Source organism: Chenopodium album, chromosome 13 (genome assembly GCF_948465745.1).
Source record: "Chenopodium album chromosome 13, dcCheAlbu1.1, whole genome shotgun sequence".
Classification (NCBI taxonomy): Eukaryota; Viridiplantae; Streptophyta; class Magnoliopsida; order Caryophyllales; family Amaranthaceae; genus Chenopodium; species Chenopodium album.
Genome location: NC_137846.1, coordinates 32,479,359 through 32,499,064, shown reverse-complemented (window position 1 = coordinate 32,499,064; position 19,706 = coordinate 32,479,359). Strand labels below are relative to the sequence as shown.

Sequence of the window (19,706 nt, the reverse complement as noted above, 5' to 3'; positions counted from 1 at the left end):
TAATCTATTATAAATATATTTATCTAAACTAAATCCTAAATCTTTATTTATAATATTTTTCTCATGGTATGTTTATATCTTCTTATACTACCTATTGTAGATGACATGTGTTTTTATATAGGTTTAAATGTTTTTTTTTTTTGTGAACACGAGGGGCAAGCCCGAAAAGAAAAAAGAAGCTACAAACTACGAAGAAAAAACTACTAACCAAAGAAAAAACAGAAACCGAAAAAAGCAATAAAAAACAAAAGAAACTAAGTAGAGCATGAGCTCTTTATTCCAGCAAACCAACTACGAATCAAGTTTCCGGAGGTACCATCCACATCGTCGACACTCCCCGCAAGTCCTCCAATAAAACAGTTCGAAGATCCTTCGAAACCGCCTCAAAAAAACACTACAACTAGGGATATCAGTGGGCCCGCTTCATCTCCACCCCAATGGGGCGGGGATGAGTCTCGATTTGGCGGGTGGTGGGGCGGGGATGGGGATAAAAATCATACCCAACATGGGTGATGGGGCAGGGGTGGATTTTAAGTTATCCCCGCCCTATTCCCGCCACACTTCGTACTTGCCCTATCCCCACAAAAAGGGGATAGGAACTAATCTAGACCGTCAGATCTAACACAAAAAACATGTGATCTAACGGCCCAGATTAATAAGACGAATTGAATGAGTTTCACAGAGTCCTAAGACTTCTAACCGCAAATTCTCTCTCCTCCGCCATTTTCTCTCTCCTCAAACATTATTCAAGCTTCCTCAATTCAATCAATAGCTCCAATATCAGAAAAAGTTGCTACAATTCACATACTTCTTCAATATTGTGCTGAATCCGTTGCAAAATTTCTCGACGATAGAGGTAAGCATTGTCAATTTCGTGTAAATCGATGTTTAGGGTTTAATACTTAATTCGCCTAATTAGATTATATATCCTTTTAATTTGCAGCATATATTTGCAAATTCGTCAACAATTTAATTGGTGCGTTTTTCAGTTTAGCTTAATGATTATAAACTGTTTTTATGGTGAATTTTGAAGCTACCTATGAATCATCGTTAATTATTATGTCAATTTAGGGTTCATTGTAGTGAAACTCGAGCTTTTATTTACAATTTTGATTTTATGAATGGTTATAGTGATTGATTTTGTCGCTAAAATTCCTAAAAAACTATATCTTAAAGCTCTGATATAGCAGAGTCTTTGGAATTTTGAGTAGTGCAGGCCAGCTAGCCGCTGGATTGTGCAAGTTAGCTTGTTTTGGATTATAGTTTGTTTAGCTATACTTTGTCCTTATCAATTATAAATGCCTTGCTTTCAAAGTAAACTTAGCATAATTTGGCTTATAGTTTGTTAACTAGCTTGTCAGATGCATGTACCAAGTTATTCATGTCATTTATTTTTGGGATTTTGTACTGGAATAGTTGTGAAATTTTATAGCTTCAAAAATTGAAGTAAATGAAAAACACTAAAAAGAAAATAAAAAACACTAATAGTCCTTACTGATGAAATAGGACTTGTCTCTCTTCTGATGTCACAATAATAAAAACAATAAAAGAACCATTTTTTTTTTTATTTTTTTTTTTATTTTAATGTAGCTAGTCTTGCTTTGTTCCCTTTTTATATGTTAATTTTAGCCATGTATCTTGATGGTAATTAGGCTCATCATTGTATAATTTTCTTTTGAGGGATCATATATATGTTGTTTGTTGATGGTGATTAGAAGTCTTAAACACACTTGATGTTCAATCTGATGTCCATTTCATTAGAAAATTTCAATTTAATTATTATGTATAAATCTCATAAAAGTAAACTAAATCTCTTTAAAAGTAAACTAAACCTCTCTTAAAGTAAACTAATGCCAACAATGAGGACTTTTTGTTGTTTGTGTCTTTGGCATAGGGTGTGTGCTCATATCGAAGCTCTGTTATGTTTAATGAAACATGGTAGAGCTGGGATATTGGTCTCACTCTAAAGTAAATAAAAAATAATCTAAAGTGAATAAAAAGGACTTTAAAGTAAACCTATTAGCTCAAGTGGTAGAGCATTATACGGGTTCATAGAAGTGTAGGTTTGATTCCTACATAGGTTATCTATAAAAGTAAATATAAAACACTATAAAGTTATTTAAAATGTCTCAAAAGTAAATATAAATAACTAAATATAAATCAATTTATCTCAAAGATATACAAAAAATTAATTGGATTTTATGATTAATGTCTATGGAAACTTTATTGACTTTCGAATCTGGAAGTAAAGGAAATAAAAAATATCCCACTGCCCCTTCAGAGTAGCACTGGTCAGACAATCACTTTAGATGGCATTTGATGCTAGTTTCGGGAACGTCGTGTTAGAATATGATATCATCAAATTGATCAAGCACTTGTAGCAGCGCATTTTTGAACCTACTGTCTTCGGTCAGATCGTTAAAGACATTATGTGTTTTTCTTCTTTGTGTTCTTCTATGGTTTTTTCTCATGTGAAGAGAAAAGGCAATATTGTTGTACATAAACTAGCTAGATTAAGCTGTCCTTTGATCATGAAAGTGTGGATGGAGGAAGTGCCTGGAGAGGTACTTAGTGTTGTAATTGCTGACTGTGCTTCTTTGCCTTTATAATATTGCTGATGTTTTGGTAAAAAAAGGAAGTTATAAGAAAATATTATATATGGAGCTTATAGTAAAGGTTTTAAAATTAAAAGTAGATAAAATAATACCAAAAGCAAATTAAAACGAAAATAAAAAAAAATTCTATGTATAATGAAATAATTGAAAGTGAGAAATGAGCTTCTTTTATCCTATGGTAGTCTTGTGTTTCTTAATTTCCTACATTATCAACATTACTTATTTACATCTAATCAAAGCTCTACTTTATCAAAATACATCTGTTTGTGCCCTTATTACCCAATAAAGCTAGCTGATAAGATAGTGTCTTTAATTTACACAGACTGTTACTACTAACACTGATGTTAATAAGCCTGAGTTATGATGATGGTTGGACAAATGGTAAACTCGACTTAAATTGTGTTGCTCTTAGTAATCCTAACTCTTCATTTGATGAAAGATGTTTGATTCATCCTAATTCTAATGCTGGTAATTGTGAAGATAAAGTGAAGCAGAATGAAATATGGGTGGGGATAAATAAATCAGATGTCTCTAAAAGTGAATAAAAAATAATATAAAGTTAATAAAACAAGCTATAAAGTAAACCTATTAGCTCTAGAGCACTATGCGGATGCATAGAGGTGTAGGTTCGATTCCTACATAGGTTATCTTAAAAGGTAATTACAAAACATTCTAAAGTTATTCAATATACCTCAAAAGTAAATCAAAATCTCTAAAAAGTAAGTAGAAAAACTAAAAAAAGTAAATTAATATATGCCAAAAGTAAATCATAATTACTCAAAAGTGAATAAATTAAATAATGCTAAAAGTAAATCAAAATATCATTGAAGTAAATCAAATTAGCTTTAAATTATATGAATAATAAATTATCTTGAAATGATAATGAGTAAATAAACTTTGTTATAGCACAAAAACTCCGAATCATTGACTTTCATATCCTTACAAGATGAGTCAATTTTTTTTTTTTTTTTTGACATAAATATATTGAGTTCGAAGTAGGGGTTTTCAAATTAAAAGTAAATAAAACTATATCAAAAGTAAACAAAAAAAGAAGAAATCTAATAAAACATATAACTGCAACCTCGGCAATTGTAAACTTGCAACCTCAGCAATCCTAGTCTCGAGCAAGTGGTCATGCCTGTAGGGGTCACAAAAGTGAACATTGATGCTTAGTTTGCAGATGGCAACCTAGTGGGACTTAGTTTGGTGTTGCGAGACTTTAATGGCAACCTTCTTATGTGTGGGCTACCAACTCTGAGATGGCAGAAGCACTTGCTGTGCGCTATGGGATCCACATTGCCGGACGTTTTGGTTTCACAAACATAATGCTGGAATCTGACGCCTCAAATGTTGTCAATGCCATAAAACAGAATGTTATTGGTTCCTCTCCAGTATTAACCTTAAAGTAAATAATATTTACTCAAAAGTAAATTAGAAAAACTCAAAAGTAAATATAAAAATCTCAAAAGTGTATTTACAATAATCAAATGGTTCGAAGTGTTTCGAAGTATTAGAAGAACCTAAATGGGATTCGAACCCACATCTTTTGTGCATTGGCACAATGCTCTACCTATTGAGCTAGTAGGATAATATAAAATTAAGCATTTGAAGTAAGGAAAAATGACTCAAAAGTAAATAAAAAAATCTCAAAAATAAATAAAATAAAATCTGTATAGTATAATGTAGAGATGTCACTAATTCAATAAAGAAAGAAAACCATTTGATCATCATAGTTGAATTCCATTTAAGGTACAATCAATTAAACTCATTGATCTATAACCATGAATTAATTTTATATAAATTGGATATCGACAACAAAGTATATAACTAAACCTGTACCATTATGATATCATTTATCTTATTTAAATTTTTTTTACAAAGACTTTGCTTGTTTAGGATCCTCTTAGTTAATTGCTAGCCCACCTATTCAAGATCATGATATGATGGAGCAATCATCTAATGTAATAATGAAAATATCAACTCCTTCTAACAATGTGATAATGCAAAATGTCTGACATTATCAATAGTGGCCTAAACTTTCAAGATCATTAGCCACTAAAAAAACACCCTTCATGTTTAGGCCACGCGATGAAGTGAAGGATGTTAGCTTACCTTCCTCTAAGTAAGGACCTAACATTTGTAATGAGCAATAGTAGCTTTCAAATTACTTCCATCAGAAGCCAATTGTACCTTAGTTTCCTTGGATTCACGGCTTATAGAATGATTGAACACCTCATTTCAAAGCCCTAGCCAATTGTGAGATCAATTTGCATACAAATCTAGATCTGAAAGCCACAATCAAGCACCAATATCAAATTAATTCAGAAAAGAAAATCAACCAGAATGCTGCAAATTTAGCAATTACAATGTATCAACTATATCAAACAAATTATAATTATTACAACTAAATAACAATAGAACATAAAATTACTACCAAAATAATATGGAATCATAAATCTGATTAAATAAGCGAACAAAAAAAATCAATCGAACAAAAATTATCAAAACTGAACCATAATTTCAACAATCTAAATTGCAAATTTACAAACATTGATTGCAAAATCCGTAAAATATGAACGATAATCACGAATACTCAAACAAATAATTGGGAAAACCCTAATTTTCGCAATCAAATTCGCAAAAACTTGTTCCAAAATCGAATTGAATCAAAGCAACAACAAAATGAAAATAAATCAACTTACCTGCCCATTAATTTGCCTAAGCAACAATAATCAGAGATGAGAATTTGCGAAATTGATAAGTGCGACGAGATTGGAGAAATCAAAATAGAGAATTTTCAGGCGAAGAGAGAAAACAAATTGAAGAGAGAGAAAATGCGGAAGAAGAGAGAAAAAAAAATGAAACGGCGCATGAGTTAGGACGAAGGTCATTCAACGACTAAATTACAAAAATGCCCTTAATGAGGCGGGTGGAATGTGAGTCGTTAGATTGAACGCGATCAACGGTCCAGATGAATTTCTAGTTCCTATTATTCACCTTGGTTCTCATACGATATCAATTATATATATATATATGACGGACCCACATCTATATATCTTTAAAAACAAAATTATATATTTTTATATTATTTTATAAAATAATTATGTGAAATAAAAAATATTAATTTTAATACTTTGTACAACACTTATATTAAAAACAAAAACATGTGTAATATTAAGAATGTTTTTTTTTTATAGTAATCCGTATTAATTACGAGGATTGTGTATTTGAGATGTGGAGATTATGTGGGTCTTGGGTGGGGATTAGGTAGGGGTGGATATCCAAGTGGGGGGGGGGGGTTCGGTAGGGATGGTTTTGGAGTTGTACCCTTGGGTGAAAGGAATGGTGTCCTTCGAACAGGTTATTCTGATAGAGGGTTCAGAGCTATTGAAAAGCTATTTATTCAGTAAGTTCAAGTGATCGGAATGCCTACGTGGAGGCCGCTTCCGATCAGTAAGGGGCCGTTTGGTTCGCACGGGGTAATTGGAATGGAATGAACAAAGAGAATGGAATGAAAATACCTCATTTTTGCTTTGTTGTTTGTTTTAAAAACAAAGGGAATCAATCCCACATTCCCACCACACCACCACCACAACAACCACCACATATTTCAATTTTTTATATTTTCCAGCCAAGAAACCGATCGCCGCCCTTTGCCCCCTCCACCGCCCTTCGCCGCCGTTCGCCATCCTTCCCCCACCCCTCGCTGGCCCCACCACAGCACATCCTCCCTCGAAAAACCTACCTTAAGGAAGAAAAAACCCTAAAAACTCTCCTCCCTCCCCGTAAAACCGCAAGACTACCCTCCTACCACCCTCGAAACCCTAGCGCCTAGGGTTTCAAGGGTGGTGGGAGGCTCGTCTGGTGGTTTTACGGGGAGGGAGGGGAGTTTTTAGGGTTTTTCGAGGGGCTGGGTGAAGAGTTACGAGGGGAGGGAAGGCGATAGAGGTGCAGCGGTGGTCGGGAAGGTGTAGCGGTGGTCGGGAGAGGCTCGGCGGTGGTCGGGGGAGGGGCGGCGGTGGTCTAGGCTGGTTTTCTGGTGGTGTTGGTAGGTGTGAAGGTGGTGATGTGGTGGTGTCCATGCCACCAACCAACCAAGAAAACGGCGTGTGAAGCTGGGTAGGGAAAGGGAAAGTCTAGGGGGGTGGGGAATGGAGTTGGAAGGATTTGAGGTAATGAGGAGGGTAAAAGGAATGAATAAAAGTGCTAAACAAACATCAACAAAGGGAGTCAGGCCAATTGATTCCCATTCCCTTTCCTGATTACCCCCAACCAAACGGCCCCTAATATTAATGCATATTAATATTACAGCTTAATCTTGATTGAACCCTTCGGGTCACACCCAAGCAACTAACGATCCAACACGACGAATTAATTCGGAAGGAATTAATGAGTCGCTCGAGTAATAAATATTTAGACGTCGGAAATCGAGCTAGGAACGTCGAAACCGAGTGTCACAAGTCGAGTCGAATAAATAAAAGATGAGACGGTAAAATCATTAATTAAACAACAATTCACCGAAATACCCCTAGCATCGGAATGCCCCGAGAAAACCGAGTGCCAGGGGCATTTGGTACAGCAAGGTGGCTAGCATGCGCACCAAGCCGAGCCTAGGATGGCTGGCTAGGTGCTGCGGCATGCTAGCGCACCATTGCTAGCATATGCAGGGGCAGCCGCATTAATGGGCTAGCAGTGCTAGCTAGTTAGCAACGTTGCGCGCATGGTGCTTTCGCCAGCCGCACAACCACGCATAGCAGCAGGCCAGCCGCGCACACCAAGCGCGAGCTTGGCTGCTTGGGTGCCAAGGCTTGGCCTACCACGTGGCAGCAGCCCATTGGCGCAAGTCGCATAGGGGAGCTGGTTTTTGGAAAGCTTGGGGATCAAGTGTTGGTCCCCCCCCTTCCCTTGTGGTCCTTACCTAACCCCGCCTCTTAGAATGGCACTTGTTGATTAATTAGTTGTTGACTATTTTCTTTTGTTTTTGATTTAAAAATAAAAGGAGAAAATTGATTTTACCAACTCTCCATATTGGTGGGAGAGTGGATTTCTCACTTGAGTTTCCTTATAAATATCCCACTTGGGAATTGGGAAAACTCACTTGAGTAAGAGACCCTATAAGCTCATTAATTACTCGAGTAGTGTTTTAGTTTGACTTGACTAACCTCCAAGCAAGAGACCCGTTGCGATTGTGTTGTGGGTGGATATCGTTGGAGGCCGTTGCGCTTGCGAGGCTTAAGCTTTCTCAAGTAAGAGCTCTATTTGGTCGAGCGAAGCACGCTACAACGGTAATTTAGTCTTTTCTCTAATCTTGTTATTTATGCATTTTGGTTATATTAATTGTGAGTTTTTCCTTGGGCTCGGGTTTTATTTTCCGCAGTGAGTTGGACTCATCGAAACCCAACAGCGGTATTGGAGCCTTGCTCATTTATTTTTATAACTAAAAATTTTCAAGGTGTTTTTATGATTTTATTTTTCTGGTTTATGTTACTAATTAGATTAGTAGCTCGGTTTTATTATTTTTAATCCCGTTTTAGTCTGATTTTTGGCGCCGAACCCAGATTTTCGGCCAAAAATAGTGAATTTTGGGTGAAAACAACGTTCTGGAAACTTTTTAACCCTTTCAGAACCGTGAAAAAGCCAAAATCCGACTAAAAATGCCTTTTTTCGAGGGTTTTTCGTTTTGACGAAATTTTTTAAATCTTTTAACCTTGAATCTTAATGGCATATTTATGGTGATTATGTATTTGGTTCTTTTCTTAATATTTCTGCATTTTTTGACTCTTTAAGCAGGATTACTTTGTAGTAATTAGTGCTTGAAAGATTGGTTAAATTTTCACATAATTGCAAATCCATTGCATTAAGTGTGAAAAATTTATTATTTAATGCTTCTAAGTACTAAAGATCCAATCTTTAATTGTTTTAAGTGGTTGGAACTTTGAGTTACTAAATTCCATGAATTTTTGTTGAACTTTTTGATTTAATCATTTATTAAGTTGATTGGAATCATAAAGTTTCAATCTTGTGATAGAAATTTCATTTATCTTCATAATGGAAGATATAATTTTTCAAGAATTTACAAGTTAAAGTTGGAATCTTTATTTGAATTTTTGTGTTCATAATTCCAACTCCCCTTTATTTTTGTCAAATCTCATGAGTAATTTAAGTTAATTAAATTAATAGGGAGAATAGCCCTTATCATTTTATTGCATCAAGTTGAACCAATTTTATTAAAGAATAGTTCTTGAGAATAATTTTGGTTTTGTGCACTGATGAATTTATTTAAGTTGGACTTGTTATAATTTCATTTTTCTCATCTAACATGTTAACTCACAATATTCTTGCTATTTTTTCATGGTTGGTAAGGTATGTCCTTCCCACTGTTCTCTTTCTTACTCCTTATAGACCCTTGCTTGAGAAGGTTCTTGCTTATCAGGATCTTGTTCTTGTTGTTCCTGTGAAACATTATACATAAAATTGAAGTGATTACAAATAATTAAAGGACAAGGGTGAAAGCCTCATGTAGTACATGTAATGATTGTAAAATAAAGATTATAAAGATAATAAAATTGTCTAGAAATGAGATGAATTATTTTACCAACTCATGGCGTAAAATTGCATAAGAGTTACGGCCCATAGTGTGCATGTCATCTAAAATTAGGCGATTGCCTTTGTTGATCTTACTAATTTCCTATGTGATAACACAATCAAGATTTAAAAATTTGAACCACGTAAGTAAATCATAAAAACTGTAAACTAGAAGAGGCTATTTAGGTCATGAAACTATGTCAATATTGCACAAAACAACTCAAAACCATATACATAATACCTCGGCCTCTTTTAGAATGCCAATATTGCAAAAGCTCTCTAAATTGAGGTTTTGAAATTGTGTCGGGCTTATGAAACCATCTTAAAGCATCAGTGGGATATGCATAGAAGTAGTAGTTCTTCTTAGTCAAGCATTTATGAGCTTTCCAGCTTCCATTGATAGCCTGCATCACCCATTCTCTTCCAGCTTCGGGAACCATATACTTTTCCTAAATAAATCATGAATATATAATTAATTATGGTCTAGTAACAAAATATGAAGCATTTTTTTAAAATGAAATCCTACAAATTGAAGCTAAAGAATTATGTTACTACATACTTGGACATACTCCCACATTTTGTCAAGTGTGGGTAGACATGGAAACTTAATATAATTTAGTGGTGCAAGTTTAGAATCCGTAGCCACAGTACCCAAAAATTGCTTGAACTCTTGAACAGTTTCCCGTGTAGGTCCAACTAGTTGGCCCAGTGAGTTTAAAACAATAACTTCACGCTCGTCTCTTGTTTTTGCATGAACCTTGGGTAGCATTGTTGGACCTCGATGCCTTTTGCTTTTAGGAGATTTTTCAGGTTTTGTTTCTATGCACACATTTTCTGTCCACGGTCTCACCGAAAAACAATGGTAAATTTTCTGGATTTAAAACTTTTTCTGCATATGAATAAATGAATAATAGTCTGACTATAGATCCTAAGGCAATAGCTTACAGCATAGAAGCAGATATAAGCAAGAATGTATACATGTAAGAGTGATAAACAGTGTGGCTAATACATATAAGGTCTATCTGTTTGTCGAAAACTCTAAAAAAACTTTGTGCTTTTGTGGTTAACTTCAGTGATCTTTGTGGTTACAGAAGACATGGGAAAGATTGTTACATCAATGTTATTTTTATTTTTGCAAAGAATTCTGCATTGAATTTTAGTTGAGTTTGAACATCAATTTCCCAAACAAGATGCAGATTAAGATGTATGTTTTACAGAAAGAACCTTCTTAGATTCATCTCAAAACTAACAAGTATATTTCTTAATTATCACTCATGATGGTCAAAATTAACAAAGCTCGATCTTTTTCTGTTGTGTTATCTAAATTTTTTTAAGCTTAATCATACATTAATTAAAACAATTTACAGGTTACATTAAGAAAGCAATCAAACTGTCAAAGCATTAATTAAGCTTTGAGGATTATACAGATCCCTCACAGATATGAAGCTACTATTCTACCGATTGAGCTCTACTAGCTCTTACAACGACAATGAGTTAAAAAGCAAAAGCTACTATTCTACTAACAACGAATGTCGATTGCTTAATCTAAAATGTAGGATTAAAGTCCAACACACATGACCTCTAAAGTCTTTATACTTAATGTTTTTCTCACTTCCTAACAGAATTCTAAAGACATATGAGTTAAAAAACAGAAGCACCTTTTCCAATTGATGTAAACAGCTCTTCTATACAAAACAAGAAGTTCCCATCTCCCTAAACCAACATAACTTACCAGAAAGTTCTATTTACCAATGTAATTACTTACAAGCCTAAATTTACCAGAGTGCTCTAACAAGTTTCAAGTGCTTTTCAAACCCCAATAAATAGAAGTCAAACAGATCAGAAACAACAAAGTAAAACAAATTTTCACCAACTCGATTCCGAATACTGACTCATGATATGGTCAGTTAATCAATTCTTTAACACTAGGGAAGCTAGTGGCAGAATCCAACTCACAATGTACTCCAATATTTCATAATTTTTCACATCTCGGCAATATCTTCTAATCAATAATATTGCTCCAAATCAAACTCTAACTAAACTAATGAAGCAATAAGCTGCAACTGAATCAATTTGCACCATAAATCTTGAAATAAATTTAAGCCCATTTAGTAAACAAATCTAGATATAATAAGAGAAAAACAATTCACTAGACTTTGACATGTTAACAAAAGCTGAAATAAATAATACTACGTAAAATGATTGCAAATACCTTGCATTCCTTCGCTTCTAAACTGAAATAGAACTTCATCTTGTAATTCTTGATCACCCTCATATTCATTACCAACATCATCATCATTCTCATTTAGTGCATCCGCTTCATCATTCTCACTTAGTGCATCCGCGTCATCATTGTTATTCTCATTAAATGCAGTGCCATTATTCCTTGCTTTTCTTGTAAGAGAATTATTCAAAGACTGATTACTTGATACAAACGCTTCATTATTTTCTTTTTGCTTTTTCCGAAATCGAGGTACGCTGACATGGAACCAGGAGAGCAGAATGCTCGTTTTGTTCCCTTCTTTTCTGAGATAACTTGCTGCTTCTTTTGGATGCATTGATCTTAAACTCTAGCAACCTCAATTGAGTGAATGTTCTGAACTTCATCAACTGTATGCTTCTTACGGCTATTCACTTCCACAACATCAACCATAGTTTTAGGGCGAAGTGATGATTTCTTCACTTGTTACTTTGAAACCTATAAAACAAAAGGCAATTAAAGCATTACTAATTACATGTAAACCGTGAAAAACAATAAAAATAAACAAGCTGTATAAATGACAAAATAGAAGTGAACACCTGCATATTAGCTTTTCTTTTTCCGGAAGTGACATTGTCAGCTTCCATAATGTTATCATAATGTTATCAGTTGCAACCTCATTTTCACCATCACATTCCGACATAGAGTCATCATCTTCATTTTCTAGTATACTATTCTGCCCTACACTTGGACAAATTAAGGCTTTTGTTTTTTCTTCAAGTATCTTATTAGCTACAGATGTTGATCCTCGGGCTTCCATTCTATCTGCATTGAATTTTAGTTTTTAAAGCCGTTGCAACTCACATTCTGTAAGCTAACTTTAGGAAGCAGGAACTTTGGGTCTACTCCGTTTCATCTAGAAAAAATGAAAGTATGTTAATTATGTATGTAAATATAATAAACTGAAATAAATTGCAATGTAAAATAAGATCATTTATAACATTTAGTGAAGTATTAAAATAATGTATGTTAATACCATCTGAAAATTCTCTAGGAGGGATTTGAATAGCATAATGCCAACCTTCTCTATTCAAATCTTCTACATAAAACACTTGATGTGCTTGAAATGCTAAGATAAAAGGTTCTTATTTAGAAACGGTCTTATTCATATTAACCGTAATAAGCTCATCATCATCCTTTTCTGAGTGAAACCATTGACATCTAAATAAGACAACACTGAAATGACCATGATAGGATATCTCAATGATTTCAGTTATTGAACCATAATAATTAACATTTCCCAGAACAGGATTTTGATCTTTGGAGCTTGCAAAGCTATGTGTAATGGCTGTTAGAGTGATGCCACTATTTTGAGATACGCAGTTTGCATCTCGCTTCATGGTATGAAATCTATAACCGTCAACTGAGTACTATGTATACTTTTTGGCAACGTGAGAGGGACCTTTTGATAACCACGAAATATGGTCCGAGATATTATCATGGCCTTCTTTAAGAATCAAATCAACTTTCTCCCTAAACCAATCCATGAAATCCTTGCTATGGTCTTGAGAACTATTCCATTTTCTTTTCCTTTTAGCACTTACACAAATCTTGTGCTCACTGGAAAAATAAAATATTTATCTTACGAAGGCACTAGAGTTAGAATAAAGACATTTAAAAAAAAAATAATAATAAACCTACATTTTGGTTACAAATCTTACCTTATATATTTCTCAACTTCCTCACAATGACAATTGAACAAGACATAACGATGCGCTTGTGCCCTTGTAACGCGATCAATTATGTGTCCACGATTTTGTTTCTTTGAGGTCCTTCCTTTTCCTTTGATAGGACATCCTACCTTAGGGAAAAATGATTTTGAGGTACCACACTCATTAACTTCAGGTGTGGCTTTGCTTGATCGTTTCAAAAATCTAGCTATGAAAGCAACACATTCTTTAGCTTGGTATCCTTCTGCCATTCAGCCTTCTTGGTGAGCCTTGTTTCGAACATCTTGTTTTATTTCATGAAGATTCCTCTCAATTTCATACATACACGTTGAACTCATGGGTCCACCCAACTTAATTTGGTCTACCAAGTGTATGGGTAAATGTTCCATTATATATAAAAAAAAGCAGGTGGAAAAATCACCTAAAGTAGGCATAGAGTTTCAACTATCTCAGATTGCAATTTTCCAAGATCTCGAGGATCAATAGTTTTTACTCCATAAACCTTTGAAAAAAGCACAAAGTCTTATCAAAGGACTAGCAACATCTTTGGGTAATGTTGTCTTCACAGCAATTGGAAGAAGATAATTCATCATAAAATGAGCATCATGGCTTTTGTAGCCTGCTATTTTCCTTTCCAACTTGCACACAACGAATAAGGTTGGAAGCATAACCTTGAGGAAGCTTAGCATTTTTTATAACCTGGCAGAACTTACGCTTTTGCTCCAATGACATCTGAAAGCGAGATCTTGAAAATTCTTCACTACTATCTTCCAATTCTATTAGTTGAAGCTCTGGCATCAGATTAAGTTATACCAAATCTCGACGAGCACTCACATTATCCTTGGTCTTCAGAGAAATGTCTAACAACGTCCCAATGACATTATCAAAGACATTTTTCTCAATATGCATTACATCAAGATTATGGCGATTAAAGTAATGCTTCCAATATGGTAACTCAAAAAATATGGGTATCTTTCTCCACAGATTCAGATCATCCACATCACGCCTTGGTTTCTTTTGCTTCTTTCCAAATACATTTGGAAAATCACGCAACATATTCTCAATATCAATTCCTTTTAATGGAATAGGTTGACATCTTTCCTTAAGTTTTCCGTCAAAATTCCCTTTATCATGACACCAAGGGTGAGATGGATCTAAAAATTTACGATTTGCCCTATACACAGTCTTAACACTACAAGGCAACCATAATGAATCTGTTTCATAATGACATTCAAGGCATGCCAAGTATCTTTTTGTGCTCTACCCAGATAACATTGCATAACCTGGAAAATCACTCACGGTAGTCATCAATGCTACATGCACGTCAAACCTTTGATTAATCGAAGCATCATAAGTTTCCAACCTAAACTCCCATAAATCCTTCAAGTAAGTGGCTGGCTGCAAATATATGTCAATGTCATTGCTAGGGGAAGATGGACCGAGAATTAGTAAGGCTAGCATCAAAAACTCAGGCTTCATAATCATCCAAGGAGGCAAGTTATAATTAATCAACATAAATGGCCATGTACTATGGACAATGCTCATTGAATTGAACGGGCTAAATCCATCTGTGACTAACCCAAGCCTCACATTGCGTGGGTCATCAGCAAACTTTGGGTATAAAGAATCAAATTCCTTCCAAGCTTGACCATCAACTGGATGATGTAAAAGATGATCATTTTCACGCCCATCAGCATGCCAAGTCATGTATTTCGCCGTCTCTTGACACAAAAATAGTTGTTGAAGCCTTTTCTTTATTGGAAAGTACCTAAGAATCTTTTGAGGAATCCTATAGGTCTTTCCATTTTCATTTTGTATGTCATTCTCTGTGTTATTTGATTTCCATCTTGGCGTCCCACAAACATGGCAGCTTGTTGCATTTTCATGCTCTTCCCAATATATCATGCATTCATTTGGGCATGCATCTATCTTAGTGTAATCCAACCCCAACACTTTCAGAACACCTTTTGCTTCATTAAAAGAAGCTCCGTTATAAGCTCCAATATATCTCCGAAAGCAACATTAGTTAGCTTATGATCACACTTTAAAATAAAAAGACGGATCATGAAGGAAAGTTTTGAATGATTTTTACAACCAGCCCTCTTCAACTAACTTAAAAACTTTTTTGCCTCGTCATTTGGCCCCTTTCTAAAAGCATCACGTGCATCATGCAACAACCTTACTATGTCATCATTAAAATCATTTGGGGTTGACCCTTCATCATTATCCAAAATAGTTTGTTCCCTTTCAATGTTGATCCCTAACTTTGATAACTTATCTGTTCGTGGAACAAAACCATTACAAATAAAGTGATCTCTCACAACACCTTCATGGCGCCAAAAACGATAATGACAACTTTCACAAGGACAACAAATTTGATTTCCTTGAGACTTAGAAGCAAAAGCCTTTTGTACATATTTGTCTATTCCCCGTTCATATTTAGCACTCCATTTGGCAAACATCCACCACTCGTTAGTTCCACTATCCATACCTTAGGGTAAGAATTAAGAGGGTTAATTTTTACAGTAGCAATTAAGTATTAAGTCGTATAGGTTGATGACATGATCAGAATACTTAAAACTAGTGTATTTCTATTACCAAGGACAACTTTATCAAGTGTAATAAGCAAGGAGTATCAAACTTGTATTCAAACAAATTTATGACCCACTTTACGTTAATCTAGTAACAATGAAAAAGAAATGAGATATTAAAAAGAGGCAAGTGTAATTAGTCTTAAACTAATAATATTAGGGGAGAACCCATATCAGAGTATAATCATTCTTCTAGTATTTTAAGAGCCACCATCAAAAAAACAATGCAAATCAAGATAAACAAATGGACTAAAACATGACAAACAATAAGAGTATTAATATGCAATAAATCACTGGGGCAAATTAATTGATAAATTACAAAAGCCCCACTGCTTCCATTAATATGAAATTTCCCTAAAAAAAACCCATTACACTACTCAAATACAATGTTCAGTATTATAATTAAACCTTCAAAGCAGTTTTGATTTTTCTAAACTGTAAATATGCTGTACTTGTAATATATAGACATACAAGTCATACTTAAAGAGAGACAATTATTTAGAAGAATGACTTGGCTGACTAGTTATTACTATGAGCCCCAATTATTAAAGAGATGTGTATAACTGTACTAGGATAAACGAGCAAAATCACAAGATAAAACGCAGAAGATCAAAAGCCCACAGGTTTGTTTGAACTTATTTTATCTTATTTAAGAAATATAAGTTTAGAAAAATAAGTTAGACATAATAAGTTTTCGGACAAAATAATATTTTTTTCAGAAATAAGTTACACAAAATAAGTTTAGACAAATAAGTTAGACATAAATACTTCAGACGGACAAATTAAATACAACGAAGTTGATACAAAATAATATAAGTTCAAAACTAAAACAATATAATATAAGTTCACAGATAATTCAGATAAAATAACATTTTAGTTACATGAACCAAATAGAGGCTTAGTACGGAATATTAGTTAGCTAGAATCGCTTGACATCAACGAAGCATTATATATAGGCTTTTCATTTCATACATCAGAAGTTCCAATTTGTCATGTCCCAATAGCACTTTATTTTAGTTCTTTATCTTAATTATAAATTTATAATTATACATAGTACGAAGTTCAAACATCAATGTCAGATTTATTCCTGTTATCAATTGGCAGTCTAGAGCAAACTAAGAAACCAAACCATAAAATAAGATAAATAAACAAAACAAAAAACACTAGACAATCTCTAAACAAAGTGCGAACATGCTACGGCATGAACAAGACCTCAATCACCAATGAACAAGAACAAAAAACATGACAAACAATAAGAGTATCAATATGCATAATTGATACTCTTAAAGCTGCATTTCCCACTTGGGAACTTGTAAGTTAGCATTAATTTTCAATTTTATACAATTTTACTTTAAGATTTATGGTTTAATTGTTGAATACAAATGGGAAGGGGATTCTCAGTGTTTTGTGGGTGTTGATTGTACTGTTTTGTGGTGGAAAAACTCAGGTTTCTGATTATATCTTCGTTTATAATTGCTGACAAGTTGCATGTCATTGTAGAAGCTATGAATTAAGTAGTGTAATGGGTTTTTTTGGGGGAATTTCATATAAATGGATAATTAAAACCGAATAGGTATATAACTACCCCAAATTCAAACTATAATTAGAAACCCAACTAAATTTCAACAAACCAAACAATCACCAACTTCTCCCAATAACAAAATTACTCGTGATTTTTCTATTTAAAGGAAGATTTTAGCTCAACAAAATCAAAATACCCTATTCAAACCACCTTTCAGACAAGTGAAAACAATCAATGAAATTCAACCAGATTTCTCATCAATTTCAGAGTTTTAGCTAAATTAAAAGAAACCCAAAAAAATTCATCAAAAACCCAATTCAGATTACTCTCCAAACAATTCAAAAATTCAAATATCAAAGATTAACAATGAAAATCTGACATACCCACAATGGAATAAAGAAAAAGTAGACAAAATAAGGAAAACCCCAGGAAAAAAATGGAGGAATATTCGATTTTTAATTATCCATATATATGAAATTCCCCCAAAAAACCCATTACACTACTCAAATCCAATTTTTAGTACTGCTAGGTTTCAAAAATAATAAAATAAAAAAACCAATATTTCTAAAAGAAATCGATTAGCCGTTTCCAACACACAAAAGCAAAAACTTCATCTTCCATGGCATCAAATATAAATTCCCAGACACAGAAGCAAAAACATCAAATTTATTCACCACAAAATGCAACAACAAAATTTCAATTAAGCAATCTCAAAAACGAAAATTCGTTGTATACCTTAAACAGAAATTCAACCAATCAGCTCAAGGAAGGGACATGCAGGATGAAAATGAGACCGCCTGAGTGCCGCTATCAGCCCCCACTATCTGAGTGTCGCTATCAGCCACCACCGCCGAAGTGTCGCCTTAGTCTACTTCCTCAGATTTCTTTTCTTATTTTCCTCTTAGAATTTTTGAGTAATTTTTTTTAGTAATTTTCCTCTCAGAATTTGGTGACTCAAAAATGGAGAATTTGGGAAAAATGGAGAATTGGGGGAAAACGTGAGAATGTGAGAAAATGGGTGCTTAGAAATGTGAGAAAATGGTAGTACATAATTTTTTTACCTTTCCATTTTTCTTTTCATTTTTCTTTATTTTAGGCCTTAGGATAGAAACACGTGTAACGGTTCAAAATATTTGGGCAAAAAAATAGAGGGAAGTCCTGAAATTTTCCGCGCGCTTCTAAAATTTTCATTATACAATTATCACATACCGTTGCATCTGCTCCCTTTTTTGTTGAAATAGCTAGGCTATTGCAACGGTTCTTTAGAGCTGTTGTATTAGCTCTACCTTTAAGAACATTAGTGTTAAATGCGTGGCATTAGCCTACTCTATTGCAACGGAAATTAAAATACCGTTGTATTAGCCTATAATAGGCCGTTGCATTTGGTAAAAAATGTAGTAGTGGGTAGACACCCAATTTTGATCTTAATGTTGTGGTTAATTATTATTATTATTATTATTATTATTATTATTAATACCATTAATATTATTATTATTTTAATTGTAATTTTGCAACAATTATCATTATTTTGCCTTTTGGTTTTTCAATTATGCTGTAAGTATATGCTAAAATATTTTTATAACTTAATAACGTTTTTTTTTATAAAAAAAAAACTATTTAAAACGAAAAAAAAAGAGTAATAATAATTATTTTATTTCATAATTTCCAAAATACATGTTACAATTTGTATTTCTAAACTACTAAATTACAAAACTTTGAAATACTGTTAACACCACATGTATTTTTACCCTGCTCCTCCGAAGTAATTTCGGACTTCACTTGTGCATTAGCAAGTAAATTGATGCAGCCATTAGGAGGACCACTAGCCCCACAATGTACATGAAGTACACCCATATCATCCTCATGTCTTCCCCGAAGGAGAAGAAAGGCTGATCGTTCTGGTTATCTTGAAACGTGGTGGCCGAAATTAATGGTGGTTTTGTTTGGTTTTTCGGGTAAGGAGGAAGATAGAAGAAGATAAGAAATAAGTGGTGAATGAAGATTTGGATAAGGGTAATCTTGTTTTCCTTAACCCCTAAAAAATGAATAACTTGTTACTGTAGCTTATCTACAGTAATTTCCGAGTGTGCCCTTTGCGCGTATAATGACATTTTTGCCCTTGCTCGAATTTGTTTTTCTTTTTCCTCTGTTAATTTGGTGTAATTGACATGTAAGCTAAATCTCATAGCTTAACTTTTCCACGTGGTTATGTCTTTTCTTTTTGGCAAGAAATTGTTCTTGTTTTTATTTTTTTAACGGTAATTGTTCTGATCCTTCTGTTTTTTTTTCTTTGTACATGGTGATTTTTTTTTTTTTTGTTTTGTTTTTGTTACAGGTAATTATTCTTGACTTTTATACATGGTGATGTTTTTCCTTTTTTGCAGGTAATTGTTCTTGAGTTTTTTTTTTTTTTTTTTTTTCCTAACAGGTAATTGTTCCTTTTTTTTTTTTTTTTTTACCTTT

At 33.9% G+C, this 19,706-nt stretch overlaps 1 long non-coding RNA gene across 1 annotated transcript in view; it reads left to right on the top strand.

Annotated features, from left to right (window-relative positions):
• Nucleotides 1–698: 698 nt before the first annotated feature.
• The window catches only part of LOC145576574 (uncharacterized), a 32,989-nt gene continuing 13,981 nt past the window's right edge, over nucleotides 699–19,706 (top strand). The window contains exons 1-2 of the long non-coding RNA XR_014098462.1: nucleotides 699–856; nucleotides 944–976. This is a non-coding gene — a long non-coding RNA (uncharacterized LOC145576574). The remainder of the gene's footprint in view (nucleotides 857–943; nucleotides 977–19,706) is intronic.